The 26,413-nt window shown below is 41.5% G+C and overlaps 2 protein-coding genes across 2 annotated transcripts in view; one reads left to right on the top strand and one right to left on the bottom strand.

Moving 5' to 3' along the window:
• LOC126198539 (uncharacterized) overlaps positions 1-7,677 on the bottom strand; it is a 32,672-nt gene extending 24,995 nt beyond the window's left edge. The window contains exon 1 of the mRNA XM_049934941.1: positions 7,637-7,677. The gene's annotated coding sequence lies outside the window, so the exon portion shown is untranslated. The remainder of the gene's footprint in view (positions 1-7,636) is intronic.
• A 14,061-nt stretch (positions 7,678-21,738) lies between these two features.
• Positions 21,739-26,413, top strand: part of LOC126198538 (uncharacterized) — a 39,495-nt gene continuing 34,820 nt past the window's right edge. The window contains exon 1 of the mRNA XM_049934940.1: positions 21,739-21,779. The gene's annotated coding sequence lies outside the window, so the exon portion shown is untranslated. The remainder of the gene's footprint in view (positions 21,780-26,413) is intronic.

The raw sequence follows: 26,413 nt of genomic DNA, 5'->3' as shown, positions 1-26,413 counted from the left end.
AGTGTGAACTGCAGAGTAGGCATGTGAACGAATTCAGAAATGAGGATTCAGAAACTGAAACTTACTGAGAGATTAAAATTCGATACCAGTCTGCACGTTGCTTTTCATCTTACCAGCTGAGCTGTTCATTCGCAACTCACTAATTTTTCTCACAGCTTCAATTCTGCCACTGCCTTCCTCCTACGGTCCAAGCTAGTGAAAGCGCACACCCCTCTCCAGAATGATAAATTCACTCTGGGAACTTCCAGTAGGGTGTGGCTAAGATATTCATCAGTGACATTATTCCGTCCCAGACTACTAGTCCAGAACGTATGAAAGTGTGATTTTTGAAGTCTGGAAAGGAAGAGGTTGACTTGCAGCTTGCGGCTGGATCGTAAGCCATGCCTGGATGATTCAGTAAGAACATCAAAAGCGTCAGGTAAGGTTCCGGGTTTGACTCCTTGTCCGGAAGACAACTTTAATTTGCCAGCAGATTTCGAAACAACGCTTCACTGGAGAGTGAAAAGTTGATTCTTGAAGTTCACATTATTAAGAATATTTTGTCTGCTAGTTCAGTGTTGTTCAAATTAGCGCACAATTTTTAGAACGAATACGTTCTAAGTTACACAGAGAAGAACCAACATAGGTGCGAATGAAGGCTCAATGCTGTCACAAGCTTGGAATGTCCACTGAAATTTCCACTCTATGATACTGTCAAATAGGCTATAAGAAAATTCTTTGAGATAGAATGAAACCGCGCGTTGCTACGACACTGGGACAAGACACTGCTCTGATTCAGCTTGTTTTCCTATGTAGCTTATCAGAATGGTGAGATGTTTCCATGAAAAGGACAGTGGCTGATTCCCTTCCGTACTCTCGCCTGAAAGACGAGGTACTGCTCTGTTTCCAGTGACTTCTTTGCTGTGGGGATCTTAAATCTGAACTTTCATTTTGCTTCAGTAGCGAGTGACAGTATGAAGAACAACGCTCCAACAATAAAGTTCTTGTCCGCAGCTCGTGGTCGTGCGGTAGCGTTCTCGCTTCCCACGCCCGGGTTCCCGGGTTCGATTCCCGGCGGGGTCAGGGATTTTCTCTGCCTCGTGATGACTGGGTGTTGTGTGATGTCCTTAGGTTAGTTAGGTTTAAGTAGTTCTAAGTTCTAGGGGACTGATGACCATAGATGTTAAGTCCCATAGTGCTCAGAGCCATTTGAACCAATAAAGAATCAAGAATCAAGATAAACAACATTCTATCGAAGGGAGGACGAATCATAGAGCAGGTTATTCTGAACATCTAAATCTAACGAGCTGAATGGCTTTAAGCTCATATATGCTTCACAAGATTAAACGACGACCACTTGCTGACCGCTTTCATTTCCGTATGTTTTCATAGGAGCGGAAGCTTTTACAGCTGCATTTCTGTGTTCTTGCCGTACAGGCGCAGGGTGTCAACAATTTAATAAGAATAAGCACAGGCCATGCAATACACAACAGCTTATATGTAAAGCTGATGCAATACGTATTTGCATGAACGACAGTAAAGGCCAATAATAAACACCTATTTTTGGAATAGCTTAAGCAACTGCAATTGAAATGCAAAAGCAACTGACTACTACAAATGAAAAAATTGGTTCCTGCAGCATGGCAGAATATTGTTCGAGTCAAAAATTGATAAATAGGTAGCAAACACTGTGGGAAATCTGTTACGAAGAAAGTGTATCTCGTGGCTGACTAGACATCTTAAGCCGTCGGCACACGGGACGCGTTTATTGACGTGATTTTGCACTCTCTCCAGCGGTGGTTGTCGCACGTATTTGACTCGCAAACCATACAGTTAGTTCACAAAAATGGAAGTGTGTAGAATTCCTACGTTAGCTCTGTTAAAACGAACATTTCCTTTCCTGACCGTATGGTAGTACCGTTGTTCTCTCTGTGGCACATACAAATGAAAACTTTAACGTCCGTGGACATGTAATTAGATAAAAATGGAAGATCCATGTTCACTCAGGAAAGCCGTCAGCTTCACTAAATCACTGTCATTCCTGACAGAGAACTCACATCTATTCACACAACATCAAATATTACAGGAATTATTTCTAGTGGTTTCATGTGAAACTCTCTCAACGTTTCGGGAAACACGAAGGTGAAAAAACAAATAAATAAATAAAATTCAACCTACCGGGACGAGAACCCTCATCCGATTTCATTTTATTAGCTTTTTATTTACTACGGTATGCTGCAAGTCGTCTCTAAACATCTCTCTTTACCTTTAATTTTGTTCCCGAAATGTTATTGAGAATTGTATAACAAATCATAATAAGGACGACATGTTTTCATGAAACTAAAATGGGTCATTGTCTTAAAAGGGCTTATTCTCATTACATACGAGTTGAGAATAAGTAAATGTGAAAATTCTTTAACTACCAATATGACATTTCCGGTCATTCTGTTACAACAAATCGTATCAAGAACGATACGTCGTCGACATATCAGCATGCTGGTGACTAGAAACAGCATATATTCGTAGGGTGTAACGTGTATCGAATATGAGCTTCTTCTGAACACGACAGGTACAGTATGACGTCTTGCTTTCTGCTCGTGACGTAGGGAGCGTTCTTGGTTACTGTTGGTTCTACCGCAGAACTTGTTTTTTGTTTCACGTTACGAAGTGGCATCTAAACCAGAAATAGCAGGAAGTGACGTCAAAAAACAAGTAGAGCTTCGCGTCAACGTTACCTAACTTTTCCCGTGTGTCGACAGCTTTTAGGGATAGGTTCAACCCTCTAGTTATAGAGGATTTTCTTCTTAAACGCACAAGGAAGCTCTGCTTAAGTGGGTGTGAGTGGCGTTTGACGTTTGCTTTGTATGATTGTGAGAGAAGGGAGGGAATGAACTTCAGTGCCAGCACGCAGCCTATGCCTCTCGAACAGCACCAAGGGGAACGCCGAGCTTGAAGTCTTCACTGCTACGTTTATCCACAGTACAGTTTGTGGACGACTTAAACCAAACTCCGGAAAACAATATTCTCTGACGAGATTACGTGTTAAATCCTGAATCGCTTTTACTAGCAGAGTCAAATATCAGTTTCCAATAGCTGTTTCGCACGAATGACCTCTGAAAATCAGCTCTTTCGGTTTAAAAGTTACTCAGAACGATGAGTGTTTATCTTCAAAAAATGGCTCTGAGCACTATGGGACTTAACATATGAGGTCATCAGTCCCCTAAAACTTAGAACTACTTAAACCTAACTAACCTAAGGACATCACACACATCCATGCCCGCGGCAGGATTCGAACCTGCGACCGTAGCGATCTCGCGGTTCCAGACTGTAGCGCCTAGAACCGCACGGCCACTCCGGCCGGCGCGTTTATCTTCAAGTTAAATGTAAGAGGAGGATAATTTCTTGCTCAGAGCGATATTTCGCCATTCCCTTCGATGGAGACGAAGTCGCTGCGTTTAATCAGAAATGGTAAGCGTTTACATGGGAGCGAATTTTGATTGTGAGAGAGATAATCCTGCGGCAAATATTGCATTTGTGACATCTGTATTGGAGTCTTTATATGACGACCCAGAAGCGGTACTGGACACTGATTTACGAAAAAAGGATTTGCGAACGGCGTCTGAACATGTAAATCGACAGCGCCTAGAGACGTTACCCAGTGGTGTGGTGCTGAGAGATTTGGAATTTAACCGAGAGCACTGACGCTAAGGCATGTATGCGGAAACTTAACGTACAGCCTCTTCTCTCTATGCTGGCCAAATATGGTGGGGACAATTTTCATACAGAACTAAGATTCAAATCAGGTAGCTGCGGCGTGCGTTAGCGACCTCTGCTACGGAAGTGGGAAATATAAAAGTGTCATAAACCAGCGGAAAAATGCTCCTATCGGAGCACAAAAAAGGCGAACACGTTCCTGTTCATTTAAAAGATTGTGACTGAAAATTGGGGTACCAGCTGCCTCTTTCTACCATCCTCAGCGTCTTAAAAAGTTTTCCCAAAAATTTTGGTATTCCAACTTGTACGCGCTGTTTTTAACATCCGACTCTGCTCTCACTTCCACAAGGTCCCCTAGCTGTAACTTGCTCATACCCACTAGTCAAGCGCTGTAAGTCTCTCATACCCACCCACCACTACTTTCCCAGTCCCTCTCACTCATTCAGCTCTACTCGTTATCTCTTTGTGTCTCTGTCCCCTGCATCACAGTCATAGTATCCTTCGTTGTTCCTACTGCTACAGTTTCCTCTCACTGTAGCTGTCTCCCTCTTGCTTTCTCATACTACTAAAATCTCATTCATTCCTTGCTTCCCGCTGCTGCTGTCTCTTCTCATTGTCACTATCTCTCTCTTCCTCGTTGTCACTGTTGTAGACTCTGTCTCTCATGATCACTGGCTCTCACGAACTTCCACTTTATCCTTTTCGTTATTCCTCTCCCATTGGCACTGTCTCCTTCACTTTTATCCTACCACTATTCTGTCACTGTCAACTGCGTCCTACTGCACTGCGTCCCTCTGTTTCTTTCACACTGCGATTGCCTCTTTCGCTCTTTCTATACCACAACCACTGTCTATTATCATCCAGTATGCTATGTCCGCGGACCTAACCGAATCACGCGCGCCCTGCCGTCGCTCAGCTCGGCCACACATGCGCGGTGGTCGGTCTTAGCTTCACGTCGCGGCCGCCGAATGTTCATGGCGTTATTCTATAGTTCTTGCCTGCAGCTCCCTCTATGGCCACAAGATACAACGGGAGCACAGACCTGACGACGGCCACTCGCTCTTGCTCGCTAGCTGTGTTATTGTATAGATCTTATATGACAACCTTTGGCTTAAAACTTAGTTACGATTTGGATTGCACTGTGGATTTGTGAATTGTATTGTGAAGTTAATTACGTAGCTACTTGCTATGAGAGCAGTAGTCGGTAGTAGTATGGAGAATAAAGATAAGTAATATTCCTGATCGCTGGCTCCTTACTTTGAGACTAGTCTTTTCTCGGCCATCAGATATTGCGTCACACCCCGGTCGCGTCCTGTTACCAATTCCAACTTATGTTTGCCACTCCAGGCAGACATAAAACAGTACACATTACTTTCCCGTCTCTTTTCCACTGCCTGCTCCTCCCTCAGCATAAAAAAAGCGCGAATGCGTTCGCGTGCCAGAGCTTTCGGAAAATTTTTACAGGAACAGAGCAATGTGGAATGAAACAGCTGGTACCCAACTCTCTTGTAATAAACATGAACATATTCGCCTTTCCTGTGTTCCGACAGGAACATTTTCCACTGGTTCCCTTCTTTTCCCTGATACAGCACGGCATGTCACTCATATGGAAGAACTCCATGAATCAGTAAAATTTTGATACCTTACTTATGTGAAATAGAAATAATGCAAAACTATATAATCTTACAGCTCAGACCGCATTTTATGTGCACAATAATTTTGCATGTACTTCAGTACTACATCATCATAGGGTTCACAGAACACTTCTGACGATAACGGAGACACTGCACAGAATATTCCTTCGTGCTACGTCACTTTATAAACAACGTTTTCCCCCCACACCGGATTGTACGTGCGTATTTTATACAGGGTGATTCAAAAAGAATACCACAACTTTAGGAATTTAAGACTCTGCAACGACAAAAGGCAGAGCTAAGCACTATCTGTCAGCGAATTAAGGGAGCTATAAAGTTTCATTTAGTTGTACATTTGTTCGCTTGAGGCGCTGTTGACTAGGCGTCAGCGTCAGTTGATGCTAAGATGGCGACCGCTCAACAGAAAGCTTTTTGTGTTATTGAGTACGGCAGAAGTGAATCGACGACAGTTGTTCAGCGTGCATTTCGAACGAAGTATGGTGTTAAACCTCCTGATAGGTGGTGTATTAAACGTTGGTATAAACAGTTTACAGAGAATGGGTGTTTGTGCAAAGGGAAAAGTTCTGGACGGCCGAGAACGAGTGATGAAAATGTAGCACGCATCCAGCAAGCATTTGTTCGCAGCCCAGGAAAATCGACTCGCAGAGCTAGCAGAGAGCTGCAAATTCCACAATCAACTGTATGGAGAGTCCTGCGAAAAAGGTTAGTTATGAAACCTTATCGTCTGAAATTGGTTCAAGAACTGTCTGCAGCTGATAAGATTAAAAGAATCGATTTCTGTGATTTTATCCTTGCTCAAATGGAAACAGATGAATCTTTTGTTTCAAAGATTGTGTTTAGTGATGAAGCAACTTTCCACACTAACGGGAAAGTCAACCGTCACAATGTCTGTATATGGGGCACTGAGAATCCGCGGGAAACAACTCAGTATGAACGTGACTCGCCTAAGGTGAACGTTTTCTGTGCCATTTCAGCCAATAAAGTTTTTGGTCCCTTTTTCTTCGAAGGTGCTACTGTAAGTGGACTACAGTATCTGGAGATGTTAGAGAATTGGCTGTTCCCTCAGCTCGAACAAGAAGCACAATAATTCATATTTCAGCAGGATGGAGCGCCACCACATTGGCACTTATCTGTCCGTAACTACCTGAACGTCAACTACCCGAGGCGATGGATCGGCCGCTAGGCAGCCCGTGACAGAGCACTTCATCACTGGACTCCAAGAAGCCCTGATCTTACCCCCTGCGATTTTTTCTTATGGGGGTATGTTAAGGATATGGTGTTTCGGCCACCTCTCCCAGCCACCATTGATGATTTGAAACGAGAAATAACAGCAGCTATCCAAACTGTTACGCCTGATATGCTACAGAGAGTGTGGAACGAGTTGGAGTATCGGGTTGATATTGCTCGAGTGTCTGGAGGGGGCCATATTGAACATCTCTGAACTTGTTTTTGAGTGAAAAAAAACCTTTTTAAATACTCTTTGTAATGATGTATAACAGAAGGTTATATTATGTTTCTTTCATTAAATACACATTTTTAATGTTGTGGTATTCTTTTTGAATCACCCTGTATATCAAGTAGGGTAACTTTGAACCTCTGTATCTCAGAAAAGAAACAAAGAAAGTTTTAGAAGCTGCTCGGGGTAGGGAACTTAGGACTATATCGTAAAAATTTTATCCATTTGCTGCGCATACCTGTCTTTGAATCTTCGGCGCGATTTTGGTACCCAAAAACCAGCTTTTACGGGTTTTTGTCGGGAACTGCCTATGAACTAAACAATGCTTCCATAAGCCCCATAAGATGCACCAGAGACCACATCTAATGCAAAAATTTCAGCCATTTGTTGTGCATAGCCGTCTTTGAATCTTCGGCGCGGTTATGGTACCTGAAAATCATGATTTTCGGGTATTCTCAGGAACCGCCTATGAACTAAATAAAGCCCCCATAAGTCTCATAAGGCGCGCCGGAGACCACATCCAATGCAAAAGAGAATCAACCGATTTGCTCCATTCACCTAAACTGGAGAAGAAGATTGTTACACTCAAAATTTAACCGTGTACTGTAGGATACTTACGGTAAGACGAGTATACAAGTGGACGCAAAACGCTCGATCCTACCTTTCTGTCACCAAGAGAATTCGAGCTATGAGCCGCCGAAAATCTCATTTTTATGCATGGTGTTTTGGAACATATCAGGAGCAATGCTGTCGCACGCGTACCGATTATATGTGCACTATTCCGGGAAGCTGGTAGAGTGCATGAGGCAGACAGTAGCAGAAAAATACTTACTTTGGTGATTCGGCGTTGTTCTCTGCTTGACAGGGTGCGAGGGTTCTCTTTTATACTCTCTTTTATACAGTAGTATTCAAGGTCGGTGTGATGCTCCACACGTGCGGCGCATGTAGACAAGCTGTCAAAACAAGGCCAGGCGATTTGCAGCTGTTTCACAGACACCGTTACACACTGGACAAAGCCGCTTCCGTTGTTTGCCTGGCTCACAGTCTTAAGGTTACCATATCTTCATGATCAAACACTGAGGGAATTCAGATAATGTGATTTATCTGACATATTTTTCATTTCCTTGAATTCGTTTTAGAATTTTTTTTTACCTATAATTCTGTACTAGTACTAAACATACGTCACATTTCTCATGTCGTACACTACAATCAACAACGAGTTTGAAAGAGTTTATTCCGCTCATTCGTCTACTGAACATTTAGCCGAGAAAATATTCACTCTACAGCTGTTTTATGTATAGGTATGGCAAAATACTACTGTACCACTTTCAGCAATTCACTGCAAGCAACACTCATGTATTGGTAGCATTTCTCAGCGACACTTTTCCCTGTCAAAATTTTATTGCGGCCGGACGGGTTAAAAATGAACCGTAAATGTTTGATCACTTTCTCGCGTCGTACTGTGCACTACAAAAGTTCCACCTACCTCAGTATGGCGTCTGATCACCAGCCCGTTTCTCTGCATACGTAGATACTGTCCAGACGATGTTAAAAGCAGCTTTGAAGAAAAACACCGTCAATACGTTTGCAAAGTTCGCGTAAACTCTGGTAGCAAGGTATCCTGTAATATCTTATAACAAATTTCGGGTGCAGGACGATTGTTTCATCTCTTTAGAAAAATGGCAAAATTCTGCAACGAGTTCTTTTATTTCCCTAGGCTTAAAATCGAACACTTGCCATCAGCCCGTATTTAATTAACGAATGACATCACTGTCCTCAGATCACATGCAAGGCACCCAGGAATGTACTTAAGTCCAACCCGAATTATCACGCGATTTACAGTCATTACTCTGCTACAATATACGAGTTTCACATTAGGTCCTTTTTCAGTGCATATCTAATAAAGAAATTGCTCGCCAAATATTCCATAGACGAATATGAAACATGTCACGTGGAATTTTACAAAGGCCGAAAGTTCACTCGCGGTTCTCTTTCCAACAAAACAATCCAAAAACTTCCAAACTTCACAAAACTGTCCGTAAATGCAACTGCTATTACGAAAAAATGGTTCAAATGGCTCTGAGGTCATCAGTCCCCTAGAACTTAGAACTACTTAAATCTAACTAACCTAAGAACATCACACACATCCATGCCAGAGGCAGGATTCGAACCTGCGACCGTAGCGGTCGCGCGGTTCCTGACTGTAGGGCCTAGAACCGCTCGGCCACTCCGGCCGTCCTGCTATTGCGGCCACACAATCTGTAAGTGAGAAGCCAATTATTTATTCATTTTACACATAATAAAGACCGAAGAGTTTAACATAACCTCACGTCCGATAGTTGACTAGCGGCTCACTCACTGCCGTTCCTTCCAGGGCCTATAACTTCTTGTAATGCGCGGGAAATGCTTAACTCTGATTGGTTGTTCAAAATGACCAGCCAATCAAAACAGTTCTTGGAATTCTTTTTCGCGCTAAAACTGTCTTATGCCAATCAACATCTACAGATGCATTTACGGCACTTCATCATGCAAATATTAATTAAATGTTTCACAAAACCAAATGAAGAGAAAACTAATCTTGAAATAACTTTAGAAAACTATTACTCTGCAAATGGCTATTGTGGCTGCCTTCTTACAAAAGCAAGCACCCTTGGACATACGGCATCAGCAAGGTGGGGAAATTACATTTTTCATTGCAACTTGCTTGCTTAACACTTCCCCATGATACAGTTACATAATGTTTAACATGCGATAATACTGAATCTTTACGCATGTCCCACATATACACTCTCACTCACTCTCATTTATTCAGACAACAAAACAAATAGTTAATAAATAAATATTAATCCTTTCTGAATTTTATGTTATGAGAATGAAAAATAGTGAACGTTTTCAACTATAAAAAATCTAAATAAATTGTTCTGCCATTTCAGTAATAATTCCAAATGATACTAAAAGACAAACTACGATGAATCCTAACTGATTTTAATCTTATAAGTGTCGTTTTGGGGGAATTTTCTCTAACTCTGAAAGTATGCCAGCTAGAAAGCTGAGATTTTAACACAATTTTCTTTTCAATAACAAAGGGTAGTATATTAACCTTTAACTGAATCGAATAATATTTAATATAGTTTATGTAGATTCTTAGGTTCTAGAATATTCTGTCGCTCGAACTGACGCAGGTACCGCTTCCCACAGCTAGGCTAGCGACGGGTGAGAATGAGTCACACTGAAATACAAGCGGCTGTTTCTATCACCGCCAACGGCTCCAAAGCTACGAGCCGTACTGCAAAGCAGTGCAATAAATGCTATTGAGTATTGACTCGTGGCGTTACAGATGCAGTGTTCAGCAAGTAGTATGTTCTTAGAGCACTTATTTCATCAAGGAGAATAGGGTCATCAATAACAATATTAACACCTCTTAAATAAAACATAGTTTTTTCGACTGCTTGCCACTCTAGCCCACTATCCGGTGTTAACCACTGAAATACGGACTCAACATTGTATTGAGTCATCCATTTATTAATATAATTGTAACTAAAAGTGTACATGTAACTTTTAAAGACGTTAACAAATTTCTCTACCTCATGATGACTGGGTGTTGTGTGATCTCCTTAGGTTAGTTAGGTTTAAGTAGTTCTAAGTTCTAGGGGACTGATGACCATAGATGTTTAGTCCCAATAGTGCTCAGAGCCATTTCGTTAACCAAATTTCAGTCGCCGTATTTACTAATACAATGGCGTGACAAAAGTCATGGGATACCCTCTAACGTGTTGGATCTCCTTCTGCTCAGGGTAATGGAGAAACTCGATGTGGCATGGACTCAACATATCGTTGGAAGTCCCCTGTAGAAATATTGAAACATGCTGCCTCTTAACTGGGTCGGGATTTTGTGTACGAACTGTCCTCTCTGTTATGTCCCATAAATATTCGATGAAATTCATGTCGGGCGATATGGGTGGTCAAATCATTCGCTCTAATTGTCCAGAATGTGCGTCAAACCAATAGAGAACAATTGTGGCCCAGTGACATGACGCATTGTCGCCCATAAAAATTCCATCGTTGTTTGGCAACATGAAACCCATGAATGGCTTTTAATGGTCTCCAAGTAGCCGAACATAACCATTTTCAGTCAATGAACGGTTCATTTGGACCAGATGAAGCAATCTGTTTCTTGCAAACAGAGCAACACCATTATGGAGCTAACACCACCTTGCACAGTGCCTTGTTAACAACTGGGGTTCATGGCTTCGTGGGCTCTTCGCCGTACTCAAACCCCACAATCAGCTCTCACCGACTGAAATTGGGACTCATCTGATCAGGCCACGGTTTTGCAGTCATTTAGGGTCCAGTCGATATTGTCATGGGCCCAGAAGAGGCGCTGTAGCCGATGTCATGCTGCTAGCAAAGGCACTCGCCTCAATCGTTTGATGCTGTAGCCCATTAACGCCCAATTTCGCCGCACTGTCCTAACGGATAAGTTCGTCGTACGTCCCACATTGATTCCTGGGTTATTTCACGCAGTGTTGCTTGTCTGTTAGCACTGACAACACTATGCAAACGCCGCTGCTCTCGGTCGTTAAATGAAGGCCATCGGCCACTGTTTTGTCTGTGGTGAGCGGTAATGCTTGAACTTTGGTATTCTCGGTACATTCTTGACACTGTGGATCTCGGAATATTGAATTCTCTAACGATTTCGTAAATGGAATGTCCCATGCTTATCTAGCTCCAACTACCATTCCGCATTCAATGTCTGTTAATTCCCGTCGTGCGATCATGTCTCGTCTTAAACCTTTTCACCTGAGTAAAAATGACAGATCCGCCAATGCACTGCCCTTTTATACCCTGAGTACGTGGTACTATGGCCATCTGTGAAAATGCATTTCGCTATCCCATGACTTCTGTCACCTTATTGTAATTTCCTTTACGTTTTAAGGAAGAAAATGGTTTTCTGTCCATGCGTGGAAACTAGACGCAGCGCTCTCTCAGAGTAGACTTCTATAACTACTTCATTCTCGCCTTCAATATGTAGAATTTGTTTCTGCAAAAAAAAAACTCATTATATTGTGTAGAAACTATAAGTAGCCTTCGGCCAATGGTTACGCTAAAACGCGCCTGATAGTTGCGGAACTTTTGGTTTGGATAAGAAATAACTTTTTAGAGCATCATACATCTCAAGTATCCACCCAATTGCAGGTGCAAGTGACAAGCATTTTGTTTTACAGTGAGACAAAAAACTGCCTTGTATTCTGTTCGTACAAACTCACAGAATTCCTTTAACTTCTAAACTCCTACAACGTAGATTGAGAAATGCGAAGATACAAAGTGTATAAATGCTTCCAGGTACAAATTCAGAAAGTCACAGGCAGCTTTCCCAGCATTATGAAAAATATGGCAAGAACATACGATCACTCAATCCATTTTTCGGTCTTCTGTATAGTTTTCTTGATCCAGTCCGATTAAGACCACCAGCGTTTGCCTTATCATTGCCCCCCCCCCCGCCCCCCCATAAAAAGCAACTACCTTTCTTAACAGATTGTAATTATTAAGAACTACCAATGTTCATTAGGGAGAGACAGCAAATAAATAAGTTTAGTCCGCATACCACTTTCAGGATGGGCGAAAAACTCCAATACTAGGAGGAAAAAACTTTAGATTTCCATGATTACTGGCATCGGTACTGACACAAATCTAATGAACTGGTTCTAATATCGTTCTTAGCTCATTATGACAGTCAGGTGCAATTACTTTGGTCACTATTGCCTCATATTTTGTCCTTTCACATGCGAAATTTGCCTCTATATTTCAGCCGCTGAAAGTTTATTTGGCACATTTATTGGTGTAGTCCATGGAATTAAAGCTCCAGTGGTGTTTAATGGTGTGAAAAGAATGAGTAGCTTCTGCTGCAATTTTTGGATCAGTTTCAGTAAATGTATATCTTATAGCACAGCAGTCAGTCCAGCCTCCAGAATATGTAGGTCCACTGGAAACATTACTGTGAAGCTTCTCTTGTTTATCGAGTCTTCACAAAGGGAAGAGAAAACAAAGAGTAAGAGCATGCGGTGTTGTGAACTTCAAGCAGAATTCACGAAACGCTGTCATCTGGAAATGTCCTGCAGCTAGGACGACATTAATCCATATAAAATATTTAAGTGATTTGATATGGTTAGTACTATCAGCCAGAAAGTTGTTCCTTAGAATGTACTAGATCTTCATTACATTTATACACAATTATTATTTTAATTAAAGACTGACGTTCTGTTTTGTAGAACATTGTAGGGAAACAATATGAAAAGTGACCTGGCTAATGTGTTTTTTTATTATGTCAGTATATGATGCACAATAAAGTAAATAAAATATCATCTTTATCTGCAGAATAGTTACATTTTTAACACTGAGTCATGGTCTTTGAAAGTGTTATCTATTGTTATTGACTTAATGATTGATTTATTGATTCATACTACAAATCTTTCCAGATTGTGGGGGACACAGAACAGACACACACACACACACACACACATACACACACACACACACACACACACACAGATATATATATATATATATATATATATATATATATATATATATATATATATATAAGAAAACCGTAATTATTTCAACAGATGCATGAATTTTAGCTTTATCCACAAAGATTCTTGCAGTAGCTGCATTGTCTTGTTTGGTCTTTTGTATCTCAAATGATCTAATAATTCTGCTACTGAATAGAGGCAATGATCCAATAAGAATGCCCTTAGGGTTTTACAAAAGAGTAAGAAAGCTGATATGTCTTTTACTTTATACGGAAGACTATTGTAAATTTGTATAAAGATGTTTACTGCGGAGGTTTTATAGGCTGACGTCCTTATTGACTGGACATGAGACTTCTCCTTTTGTCTTATATCATGTTCATGGATATTAAAATTTTCATTTACAACTTTTAAATTCTTACTAATATATTTACAGATTTCTAGTATATACATACAGGGAAGAGGGAGAACTGATGACTTTTGAAAGAGGGTTTTGCAAGAAACTGTTTGTCAAGCATGTTGCATTGCTTTTACAGTTATTTTTTGAGTTAAGAAGATGACTGAACTAGGTGGTGTATTACCCCAGAATATAATTCCGTAAAGTAGGATGCTGTGGAATTGGGCAAAGTAGGCAGTTTGGACACTGCTATAACTTGCTTTGACAGAGAGTAAATGCAGACTGTAACATATTTTATTTAGTGTGTAAGACGTCGTGCTCTCCTGACCTTCCTTGCTTACATATTCCGCTCTCAGAATCATATTCCGCACATCAAGACGCTTCATTCGATTCCAAACTCGATAAGATAAAGTCAATGTTGTATGAATTCATGTAAACAATATGCAAATAACAATTAAGCGCACTGTGGTTGAAATACTCGAGGCTGGCGTACACACATACATTCCAGACACGATGGTCACAGGAGCTTTTAGTTTGGGAGAGCAACCGCACACCAGGAGGCCGGTCCCAACCTATCTACGTCGGCCAGTGACCGCCCGTAGAGCAGACAGCGTTTGCCCGAGTGAAAGGACGACCCCGTGTTCGGCTTGAAAGCAAATTCCGCTACATTGTGTGGGAGCGCCCAGCTGCACCAGTGTAACAATAAACTCCAACAAAATTTCATCTTCTTTGGAAACAAAGTTTTTAGGCTCTTGGCTTCAAAATAACCTCAAATGGCACACACATATAAACAAAATTAATGGAACACTTGTGAACGTGGTGTTGCTATTCTGTCATTCTGTGCAACGGATTGATCTAAGATGTTCTCTTTACCCTGTGGCTTCTGTAAGATGCAATTTCCAGCTCCACACTACTACAGAAGTCAAACAGACGCTCCTAACGTTCTAAAGAGAAATGCCTGAAAAAGTTTCAGCAATAAATATCTTCTGGAGTCGTCCGCTGTAAGGAAATGACACAAAAATTCACAAAATTTCTTACATAACTAGTGGGATACTTGGGTACTGGAGTAGTGCTAGTTAGTGTAAGAGAAACATGAAACTAACGAAAATTATTATTTATTTTGTAAAAATTCTGAGAAATCACAATGGCACTTTTAGTTATGAACTGAACACGTTATTTCTGGGTTCTTTTCGGAATGTGAAGATACCTCTCAAGGATAGGATTCGCTAATGAAATTTCTATACAAAGTTTAAGATTGTTATTGACTTGTCAGAATGGCTGAGAGCTGGGCCTACTCAACTTGAATAATTATTCGTCAGAATGTTGCTAGGTAAGGTCGAGGCTCTCGCGTGTGATATGCAGTGAAGTGTGCTGTTATGGAGGAAATATGGGGCTCGCAAGAGCTGTAGCGCACAATACCATAAACTGTGATGACTGCTGTCTGCGCCGCTCGCTGCTGACAAATAAGATAACCCACGTTCTATCTGGATTGCCCTTCGCCAATCAAAATCTCCCTATGCCTTGATGAAGTCAAGGACTCCTATTCGCCCCTAGTCTAACTATTGGCGTGGTACACCGGTCAGATAACAAGTCCACCACGATGCCACTCAAAAATTCGCTAGCAGGCGTTTAACTATAACTCTGTCCGTTCACACAGGACAATATGTGTGGCGGCCAACACAGTGAACAACGCTTAATCGCAAGGACTCAATATAGAGTCGCACTCCAATTCGCTCTCGACAGAGGTGCTCTCCCAGTGAAGTACTGAGGAAAGACTTGTTCCTCACTCTTTGAGTACACGTAAGAGCACGCACGCTCTCGTTACGTGTTCTCGCTCCAAGAGCGACAACGGAACGGCCCCTCTTCACGCCAGACGTGAAGGGGTATACCTATCGGTCTCTTCCATTACTCCTTCAGCTCAAGTTGTCAGAAATATCGTCTGCCAATCAGCATTGCTCTTCTAAAATGGGAGAATGACGTTTCGTTTACGGCGACCAATCTGGAAATCTGTAGCATCGGCGTTTGGCGTTTGCTGTCTCCCTGTGAAAATATCTGAAACTGCATGCAATGTTGTAAAGAATGCGTAGGCTGGGCGCTCCCACACAATGTAGTGGAATTTGCTTTTAAGCCGAACACGGGGTCGTCCTTTCACTCGGGCAACCGCTGTCTGCTCTACGGGCGGTCACTGGCCGACGTAGATAGGTTGGGACCGGCCTCCTGGCGTGCGGTTGCTCTCCCAAACTAAAAGCTCCTGTGACCATCGTGTCTGGAATGTATGTGTGTACGCCAGCCTCGAGTATTTCAACCACGGTGCGCTTACTTGTTATTTGCATATTGTTTACATGAATTCATACAACATTGACTTTATCTTATCGAGTTTGGAATCGAATGAAGCGTCTTGATGTGCGGAATATGATTCTGAGAGCGGAATATGTAAGCAAGGAAGGTCAGGAGAGCACGACGTCTTACACACTAAATAAAATATGTTACAGTCTGCATTTACTCTCTGTCAAAGCAAGTTATAGCAGTGTCCAAACTGCCTACTTTGCCCAATTCCACAGCATCCTACTTTACGGAATTATATTCTGGGGTAATACACCACCTAGTTCAGTCATCTTCTTAACTCAAAAAATAACTGTAAAAGCAATGCAACATGCTTGACAAACAGTTTCTTGCAAAACCCTCTTTCAAAAGTCATCAGTTCTCCCTCTTCCCTGTATGTATATACTAGAAATCTGTAAATATATTAGTAAGAATTTAAAAGTTGTAAATGAAAATTTTAATATCCATGAACATGATATAAGACAAAAGGAGAAGTCTCATGTCCAGTCAATAAGGACATCAGCCTATAAAACCTCCGCAGTAAACATCTTTATACAAATCTACAATAGTCTTCCATATAAATTAAAAGACATATCAGCTTTCTTACTCTTTTGTAAAACCCTAAGGGCATTCTTATTGGATCATTGCCTCTCTTCAGTAGCAGAATTATTAGATCATTTGAGATACGAAAGACCAAACAAGACAATGCAGCTACTGCAAGAATCTTTGTGGATAAAGCTAAAATTCATGCATCTGTTGAAATAATTACGGTATTCTTATATATATATATATATATATATATATATATATATATATATATATATGTGTGTGTGTGTGTGTGTGTGTGTGTGTGTGTGTGTGTGTCTGTTCTGTGTCCCCCACAATCTGGAAAGATTTGTAGTATGAATCAATAAATCAAAGTCAATAACAATAGATAACACTTGCAAAGACCATGACTCAGTGTTAAAAATGTAACTATTCTGCAGATAAAGATATTTTATTTACTTTATTGTGCATCATATACTGACAATAAAAAAACACATTAGCCAGGTAACTTTTCATATTGTTTCCCTACAATGTTCTACAAAACAGAACATCAGTCTTTAATTAAAATAATAATTGTGTATAAATGTAATGAAGATCTAGTACATTCTAAGGAACAACTTTCTGGCTGATAGTACTAACCATATCAAATCACTGAAATATTTTATATGGATTAATGTCATCCTAGCTGCAGGACATTTCCAGAAGACAGCGTTTCGTGAATTCTGCTTGAAGTTCACAACACCGCATGCTCTTACTCTTTGTTTTCTCTTCCCTTTGTGAAGACTCGATAAACAAGAGAAGCTTCACAGTAATGTTTCCAGTGGACCTACATATTCTGGAGGCTGGACTGACTGCTGTGCTATAAGATATACATCATATCGTTATAGGTATCAAGATGGCAAAAGATAACTATAAGTGCAAGTTTAAAGTTTATTACAAAACTAAATTTCTGTTTCTGTGGCAGGTTTGAACAGACATAGATGCAGAATGCACACTATGCAAGTGAGTAATTTACTGTGAATCGTATTGTTACTTATTTTTCTGTTCCATTCACACATTACGTTGTGAATATTGTAATATAATATATACGGATATGTATGCGCTAATGCGGTTTTCTTATTGTTAGTTATGGAATTTTTCTCATTTTGATGGACAAACCTCAATACCTTGTAACTAGAACTGTCAGTGCCGTGGCGTCTTGTGCATAAAATATTATAAACAACGTAGCCAACACGTCTAGCAGCTAAATAATTTAATAGTGATACAGCACAGTAAATAAATAAGTAAAATAGGTTAGTATTAAGATAGGATTTTAAAACTTATTCTTGTTCCAGCTGCTATTTGACCATCTAGCGTGGAGAGCATTCTGATTTATTAAACCATAATGTGAAAAATAAACTCAAGAAAAGTAAAGCTGCACAGGATGCAACTCGAAGAGCAATAAAGTTTCTCCACAATTATCTACTGAAACTGATCCAAAAATTGCAGCAGAAGCTTCTCATTCTTTTCACACCATTAAACACCACTGGAGCTTTAATTCCATGGACTACAACAATAAATGTACCAAATAAACTTTCAGCGGCTGAAATATTGAGGCAAATTTCGCATGTGAAAGGACAAAATATGAGGCAATAGTGACCAAAGTAATTGCACCTGACTGTCCTAATGAACTAAGAACGATATTAGAACCAGTTCATTAGATTTGTGTCAGTACCGATGCCAGTAATCATGGAAATCTAAAGTTTTTTCCTCCTAGTATTGGAGTTTTTCGCCCATCCTGAAAGTGGTATGCGGACTAAACTTATTTATTTGCTGTCTCTCCCTACTGAACATTGGTAGTTCTTAATAATTACAATCTGTTAAGAAAGGTAGTTGCTATTTATGGGGGGGCGGGGGGGGGCAATGATAAGGCAAACGCTGGTGGTCTTAATCGGACTGGATCAAGAAAACTGTACAGAAGACCGAAAAATGAATTGAGTGATCGTATGTTCTTGCCATATTTTTCATAATGCTGGGAAAGCTGCCTGTGACTTTCTGAATTTGGATCTGGAAGCATTTATACACTTTGTATCTTCGCATTTTTCAATCTACGTTGTAGGAGTTTAGAAGTTAAAGGAATTCTGTGAGTTTGTACGAACAGAATACAAGGCAGTTTTTTGTCTCACTGTAAAACAAAATGCTTGTCACTTGCACCTGCAATTGGGTGGATACTTGAGATGTATGATGCTCTAAAAAGTTATTTCTTATCCAAACCAAAAGTTCCGCAACCATCAGGCGCGTTTTAGCGTAACCATTGGCCGAAGGCTACTTATAGTTTCTACACAATATAATGAGTTTTTTTTTGCAGAAACAAATTCTACATATTGAAGGCGAGAATGAAGTAGTTGTAGAAGTCTACTCTGAGAGAGCGCTGCGTCTAGTTTGCACGCATGGACAGAAAACCATTTTCTTCCTTAAAACGTAAAGGAAATTACAATAAGGTGACAGAAGACATGGGATAGCGAAATGCATTTTCACAGATGGCCGTAGTATCACGTACTCGGGGTATAAAAGGGCAGTGCATTGGCGGATCTGTCATTTTTACTCAGGTGAAAAGGTTTAAGACGAGATTATGATCACACGACGGGAATTAACAGACATTGAATGCGGAATGGTAGTTGGAGCTAGATATGCATGGCACATTCCATTTACGAAATCGTTAGAGAATTCAATATTCCGAGATCCACAGTGTCAAGAATGTACCGAGAATACCAAAGTTCAAGCATTACCGCTCACCACAGACAAAACAGTGGCCGATGACCTTCATTTAACGACCGAGAGCAGCGGCGTTTGCATAGTGTTGTCAGTGCTAACAGACAAGCAACACTGCGTGAAATAACCCAGGAATCAATGTGGGACGTACGACGAACTTATCCGTTAGGACAGTGCGGCGAAATTGGGCGTTAGTGGGCTACAGCATCAAACGATTGAGGCGAGTGCCTTTGCTAGCAGCATGACATCGGCTACAGCGCCTCTCCTGGGCCCGTGACAATATCGACTGGACCCTAAATGACCGCAAAACCGTGGCCTGATCATATGAGTCCCAATTTCAGTCGGTAAGAGCTGATTGTGGGGTTCGAGTGCGGCGAAGAGCCCACGAACCCATGAACCCCAGTTGTTAACAAGGCACTGTGCAAGGTGGTGTTAGCTCCATAATGGTGTCACTCTCTTTACAAGAAGCAGATTGCTTCATCTGGTCCAACTGAGCCGTTCATTGATTGAAAATGGTTATGTTCGGCTACTTGGAGACCATTAGAAGCCATTCATGGGCTTCATGTTGCCAAACAACGATGGAATTTTTATGGGCGACAATGCGTCATGTCACTGGGCCACAATTGTTCTCTATTGGTTTGACGCACATTCTGGACAATTAGAGCGAATGATTTGACCACCCATATCGCCCAACATGAATTTCATCGAATATTTATGGGGCATAACAGAGAAGACAGTTCGTACACAAAATCCCGACACAGTTAAGAGGCAGCATGGTTCAATATTTCTACAGGGGACTTCCAACGATATGTTGAGTCCATGCCACATCGAGTTTCTCCATTACCCCGAGCAGAAGGAGATCCAACACGTTAGAGGGTATCCCATGACTTTTGTCACGCCATTGTATTAGTAAATACGGCGACTGAAATTTGGTTAACGAAATGGTTCTGAGCACTATTGGGACCGGTGTTAACCACTGAAATACGGACTCAACATTGTATTGAGTCATCCATTTATTAATATAATTGTAACTAAAAGTGTACATTTAACTTTTAAAGACATTAACCAATTTCTCTACCTCGTGATGACTGGGTGTTGTGTGATGTCCTTAGGTTCGTTAGATTTAAGTAGTTCTAAGTTCTAGGGGACTGATGACCTCAGAGCCATTTGAACCATTTTTTCGTAATAGCAGTTGCATTTACGGACAGTTTTGTGAAGTTTGGAAGTTTTTGGATTGTTTTGTTGGAAAGAGAACCGCGAGTGAACTTTCGGCCTTTGTAAAATTCCACGTGACATGTTTCATATTCGTCTATGGAATATTTGGCGAGCAGTTTCTTTATTAGATATGCACTGAAAAAGGACGTAATGTGAAACTCGTATATTGTAGCAGAGTAATGACTGTAAATCGCGTGATAATTCGGGTTGGACTTAAGTACATTCCTGGCTGCCTTGCATATGTACTGGGTTACATGAACTGTGATCTGAGGACAGTGATGTCATTCGTTAATTAAATACGGGCTGATGGCAAGTGTTTGATTTTAAGCCTAAGGAAATAAAAGAACTCGTTGCAGAATTTTGCCATTTTTCTAAAGAGATGAAACAATCGTCCTGCACCCGAAATTTGTTATAAGATATTACAGGATACCTTGCTACCAGAGTTTACGCGAACTTTGCAAACGTATTGACGGTGTTTTTCTTCAAAGCTGCTTTTAACATCGTCTGGACAGTATCTACGTATGCAGAGAAACGGGCTGGTGATCGGACGCCGTACTGAGGTAGGTGGAACTTTTGTAGTGCACAGTACGACGCGAGAAAGTGATCGAACATTTACGGTTCATTTTTAACCCGTCCGGCCGCAATAAAATTTTGACAGGGAAAAGTGTCGCTGAGAAATGGTACCAATACATGAGTGTTGCTTGCAGTGAATTGCTGAAAGTGGTACAGTAGTATTTTGCCATACCTGTACATAAAATAGCTGTAGAGTGAATATTTTCTCGGCTAAATGTTCAGTAGACGAATGAGCGGAATAAACTCTTTCAAACTCGTTGTTGATTGTAGTGTACGACATGAGAAATGTAACGTATGTTTAGTACTACTACAGAATTATAGGTAAAAAAAAATCCTAAAATGGATTCAAGGAAATGAAAAATATGTCAGATAAATCACATTATCTGAATTCCCTCAGTGTTTGATCATGAAGATATGGTAACCTTAAGACTGTGAGCCAGGCAAACAACGGAAGCGGCTTTGTCCAGTGTGTAACGGTGTCTGTGAAACAGCTGCAAATCGCCTGGCCTTGTTTTGACAGCTTGTCTACATGCGCCGCACGTGTGGAGCATCACACCGTCCTTGAATACTACTGTATAAAAGAGAGTATAAAAGAGAACCCTCGCACCCTGTCAAGCAGAGAACAACGCCGAATCACCAAAGTAAGTATTTTTCTGCTACTGTCTGCCTCATGCACTCTACCAGCTTCCCGGAATAGTGCACATATAATCGGTACGCGTGCGACAGCATTGCTCCTGATATGTTCCAAAACACCACGCATAAAAATGAGATTTTCGGCGGCTCATAGCTCGAATTCTCTTGGTGACAGAAAGGTAGGATCGAGCGTTTTGGGTCCACTAGTATACTCGTCTTACCGTAAGTATCCTACAGTACACGGTTAAATTTTGAGTGTAACAATCTTCTTCTCCAGTTTAGGTGAATGGAGCAAATCGGTTGATTCTCTTTTGCATTAGATGTGGTCTCCGGCGCGCCTTATGAGGCTTATGGGGGCTTTATTTAGTTCATAGGCGGTTTCTGAGAAAACCCGAAAATCATGATTTTCAGGTACCATAACCGCGCCGAAGATTCAAAGACGGCTATGCACAACAAATGGCTGAAATTTTTGCATTAGATGTGGTCTCTGGTGCATCTTATGGGGCTTATGGAAGCATTGTTTAGTTCATAGGCAGTTCCCGACAAAAACCCGTAAAACATGGTTTTTGGGTACCAAAATCGCGCCGAAGATTCAAAGACAGGTATACGCAGCAAATGGATAAAATTTTTACGATATAGTCCTAAGTTCCCTATCCCGAGCAGCTTCTAAAACTTTCTTTGTTTCTTTTCTGAGATACAGAGGTTCAAAGTTACCCTACTTGATATATAGGGTGATTCAAAAAGAATACCACAACATTAAAAATGTGTATTTGATGAAAGAAACATAATATAACCTTCTGTTATACATCACTACAAAGAGTATTTAAAAAGGTTTTTTTCACTCAAAAACAAGTTCAGAGATGTTCAATATGGCCCCCTCCAGACACTCGAGCAATATCAACCCGATACTCCAACTCGTTCCACACTCTCTGTAGCATATCAGGCGTAACAGTTTGGATAGCTGCTGTTATTTCTCGTTTCAAATCATCAATGGTGGCTGGGAGAGGTGGCCGAAACACCATATCCTTAACATACCCCCATAAGAAAAAATCGCAGGGGGTAAGATCAGGGCTTCTCGGAGGCCAGTGATGAAGTGCTCTGTCACGGGCTGCCTAGCGGCCGATCCATCGCCTCGGGTAGTTGACGTTCAGGTAGTTACGGACAGATAAGTGCCAATGTGGTGGCGCTCCATCCTGCTGAAATATGAATTGTTGTGCTTCTTGTTCGAGCTGAGGGAACAGCCAATTCTCTAACATCTCCAGATACTGTAGTCCAGTTACAGTAGCACCTTCGAAGAAAAAAGGACCAAAAACTTTATTGGCTGAAATGGCACAGAAAACGTTCACCTTAGGCGAGTCACGTTCATACTGAGTTGTTTCCCGCGGATTCTCTGTGCCCCATATACAGACATTGTGACGGTTGACTTTCCCGTTAGTGTGGAAAGTTGCTTCATCACTAAACACAATCTTTGAAACGAAAGATTCATCTGTTTCCATTTGAGCAAGGATAAAATCACAGAAATCGATTCTTTTAATCTTATCAGCTGCAGGCAGTGCTTGAACCAATTTCAGACGATAATGTTTCATAACTAACCTTTTTCGTAGGACTCTCCATACAGTTGATTGTGGAATTTGCAGCTCTCTGCTAGCTCTGCGAGTCGATTTTCCTGGGCTGCGAACAAATGCTTGCTGGATGCGTGCTACATTTTCATCACTCGTTCTCGGCCGTCCAGAACTTTTCCCTTTGCACAAACACCCATTCTCTGTAAACTGTTTATACCAACGTTTAATACACCACCTATCAGGAGGTTTAACACCATACTTCGTTCGAAATGCACGCTGAACAACTGTCGTCGATTCACTTCTGCCGTACTCAATAACACAAAAAGCTTTCTGTTGAGCGGTCGCCATCTTAGCATCAACTGACGCTGACGCCTAGTCAACAGCGCCTCAAGCGAACAAATGTACAACTAAATGAAACTTTATAGCTCCCTTAATTCGCCGACAGATAGTGCTTAGCTCTGCCTTTTGTCGTTGCAGAGTTTTAAATTCCTAAAGTTGTGGTATTCTTTTTGAATCACCCTGTATAAAATACGCACGTACAATCCGGTGTGGGGGGAAAACGTTGTTTATAAAGTGACGTAGCACGAAGGAATATTCTGTACAGTGTCTCCGTTATCGTCAGAAGTGTTCTGTGAACCCTATGATGATGTAGTACTGAAGTACATGCAAAATTATTGTGCACATAAAATGCGGTCTGAGCTATAAGATTATATAGTTTTGCGTTATTTCTATTTCACATAAGTAAGGTATCAAAATTTTACTGATTCATGGCGTTCTTCCATATGAGTGACATGCCGTGCTGTATCAGGGAAAAGAAGGGAACCAGTGGAAAATGTTCCTGTCGGAACACAGGAAAGGCGAATATGTTCATGTTTATTACAAGAGAGTTGGGTACCAGCTGTTTCATTCCACATTGCTCTGTTCCTGTAAAAATTTTCCGAAAGCTCTGGCACGCGAACGCATTCGCGCTTTTTTTATGCTGAGGGAGGAGCAGGCAGTGGAAAAGAGACGGGAAAGTAATGTGTACTGTTTTATGTCTGCCTGGAGTGGCAAACATAAGTTGGAATTGGTAACAGGACGCGACCGGGCTGTGACGCAATATCTGATGGCCGAGAAAAGACTAGTCTCAAAGTAAGGAGCCAGCGATCAGGAATATTACTTATCTTTATTCTCCATACTACTACCGACTACCGCTCTCATAGCAAGTAGCTACGTAATTAACTTCACAATACAATTCACAAATCCACAGTGCAATCCAAATCGTAACTAAGTTTTAAGCCAAAGGTTGTCATATAAGATCTATACAATAACACAGCTAGCGAGCAAGAGCGAGAAGCCGTCCTCAGGTCTGTGCTCCCGTTGTATCTTGTGGCCATAGAGGGAGCTGCAGGCAAGAACTATAGAATAACGCCATGAACAATCGGCGGCCGCGACGTGAAGCTAAGACCGACCACCGCGCATGTGTGGCCGAGCTGAGCGACGGCAGGGCGCGCGTGATTCGGTTAGGTCCGTGGACATAGCATATTGGATGATAATAGACAGTGGTTGTGGTATAGAACGAGCGAAAGAGGCAATCGCAGTATGAAAGAAACAGATGGACGCAGTGGCAGTAGGACGCAGTTGACAGTGACAGAATAGTGGTAGGATAAAAGTGAAGGAGACAATGCCAGTGGGAGAGGAATAACGAAAAGGATAAAGTGGAAGTTCGTGAGAGCCAGTGATCATGAGAGACAGAGTCTACAACAGTGACAACGAGGAAGAGAGAGATAGAGAAGAGACAGCAGCAGCGGGAAGCAAGGAATGAATGAGATTTTAGTAGTAAGAGAGAGCAAGAGGGAGACAGCTACAGTGAGAGGAAACTGTAGCAGTAGGAACAACGAAGGAGACTATGTGATGCAGAGGACAGTGACACAAAGAGATAACGAGTTGAGCTGAATGAGTGAGAGGGACTGGGAAAGTAGTGGTGGGTGGGTGTGAGAGACTTACAGCGCTGGACTAGTGGGTATGAGCAAGTTACAGCTAGGGGACCTTGTGGAAGTGAGAGCAGAGTCGGATGTTAAAAACAGCGCGTACAAGTTGGAATACCAAAATTTTTGGGAAAACTTTTTAAGACGCTGAGGATGGTAGAAAGAGGCAGCTGGTACCCCACTTTTCAGTCACAATCTTTTAAATGAACAGGAACGTGTTCGCCTTTTTTGTGCTCCGATAGGAGCATTTTTCCGCTGGTTTATGACACTTTTATATTTCCCACTTCCGTAGCAGAGGTCGCTAACGCACGCCGCAGCTACCTGATTTGAATCTTAGTTCTGTATGAAAATTGTCCCCACCATATTTGGCCAGCATAGAGAGAAGAGGCTGTACGTTTCCGCATACATGCCTTAGCGTCAGTGCTCTCGGTTAAATTCCAAATCTCTCAGCACCACATCACTGGGTAACGACTCTTGGCGCTGTCGATTTACAAGTTCAGACGCTGTTCGCAAATCCTTTTTTCGTAAATCAGTGTCCAGTACCGCTTCTGGGTGGTCATATAAAGACTCCAATACAGATGTCACAAATGCAATATTTGCCGCAGGATTATCTCTCCCACAATCAAAATTCGCTCCCACGTAAACGCTTACCATTTTTGATTAAACGCAGCGACTTCGTCTCCATCGAAGGGAATGACGAAATATCGCTCTGAGCAAGAAATTATCCTCCTCTTACATTTAACTTGAAGATAAACGCGCCGGCCGGAGTGGCCGTGCGGTTCTAGGCGCTACAGTCTGGAACCGCGAGATCGCTACGGTCGCAGGTTCGAATCCTGCCGCGGGCATGGATGTGTGTGATGTCCTTAGGTTAGTTAGGTTTAAGTAGTTCTAAGTTCGAGGGGACTGATGACCTCATATGTTAAGTCCCATAGTGCTCAGAGCCATTTTTTGAAGATAAACACTCATCGTTCTGAGTAACTTTTAAACCGAAAGAGCTGATTTTCAGAGGTCATTCGTGCGAAACAGCTATTGGAAACTGATATTTGACTCTGTTAGTAAAAGGGATTCAGGATTTAACACGTAATCTCGTCAGAGAATATTGGTTTCCGGCGT

The sequence above is a fragment of the Schistocerca nitens genome, chromosome 8 (genome assembly GCF_023898315.1).
Source record: "Schistocerca nitens isolate TAMUIC-IGC-003100 chromosome 8, iqSchNite1.1, whole genome shotgun sequence".
Lineage (NCBI taxonomy): Eukaryota > Metazoa > Arthropoda > Insecta > Orthoptera > Acrididae > Schistocerca > Schistocerca nitens.
Note: the sequence above shows the minus strand (reverse complement) of the source record. Positions and strands in the feature narration are given on the sequence as shown.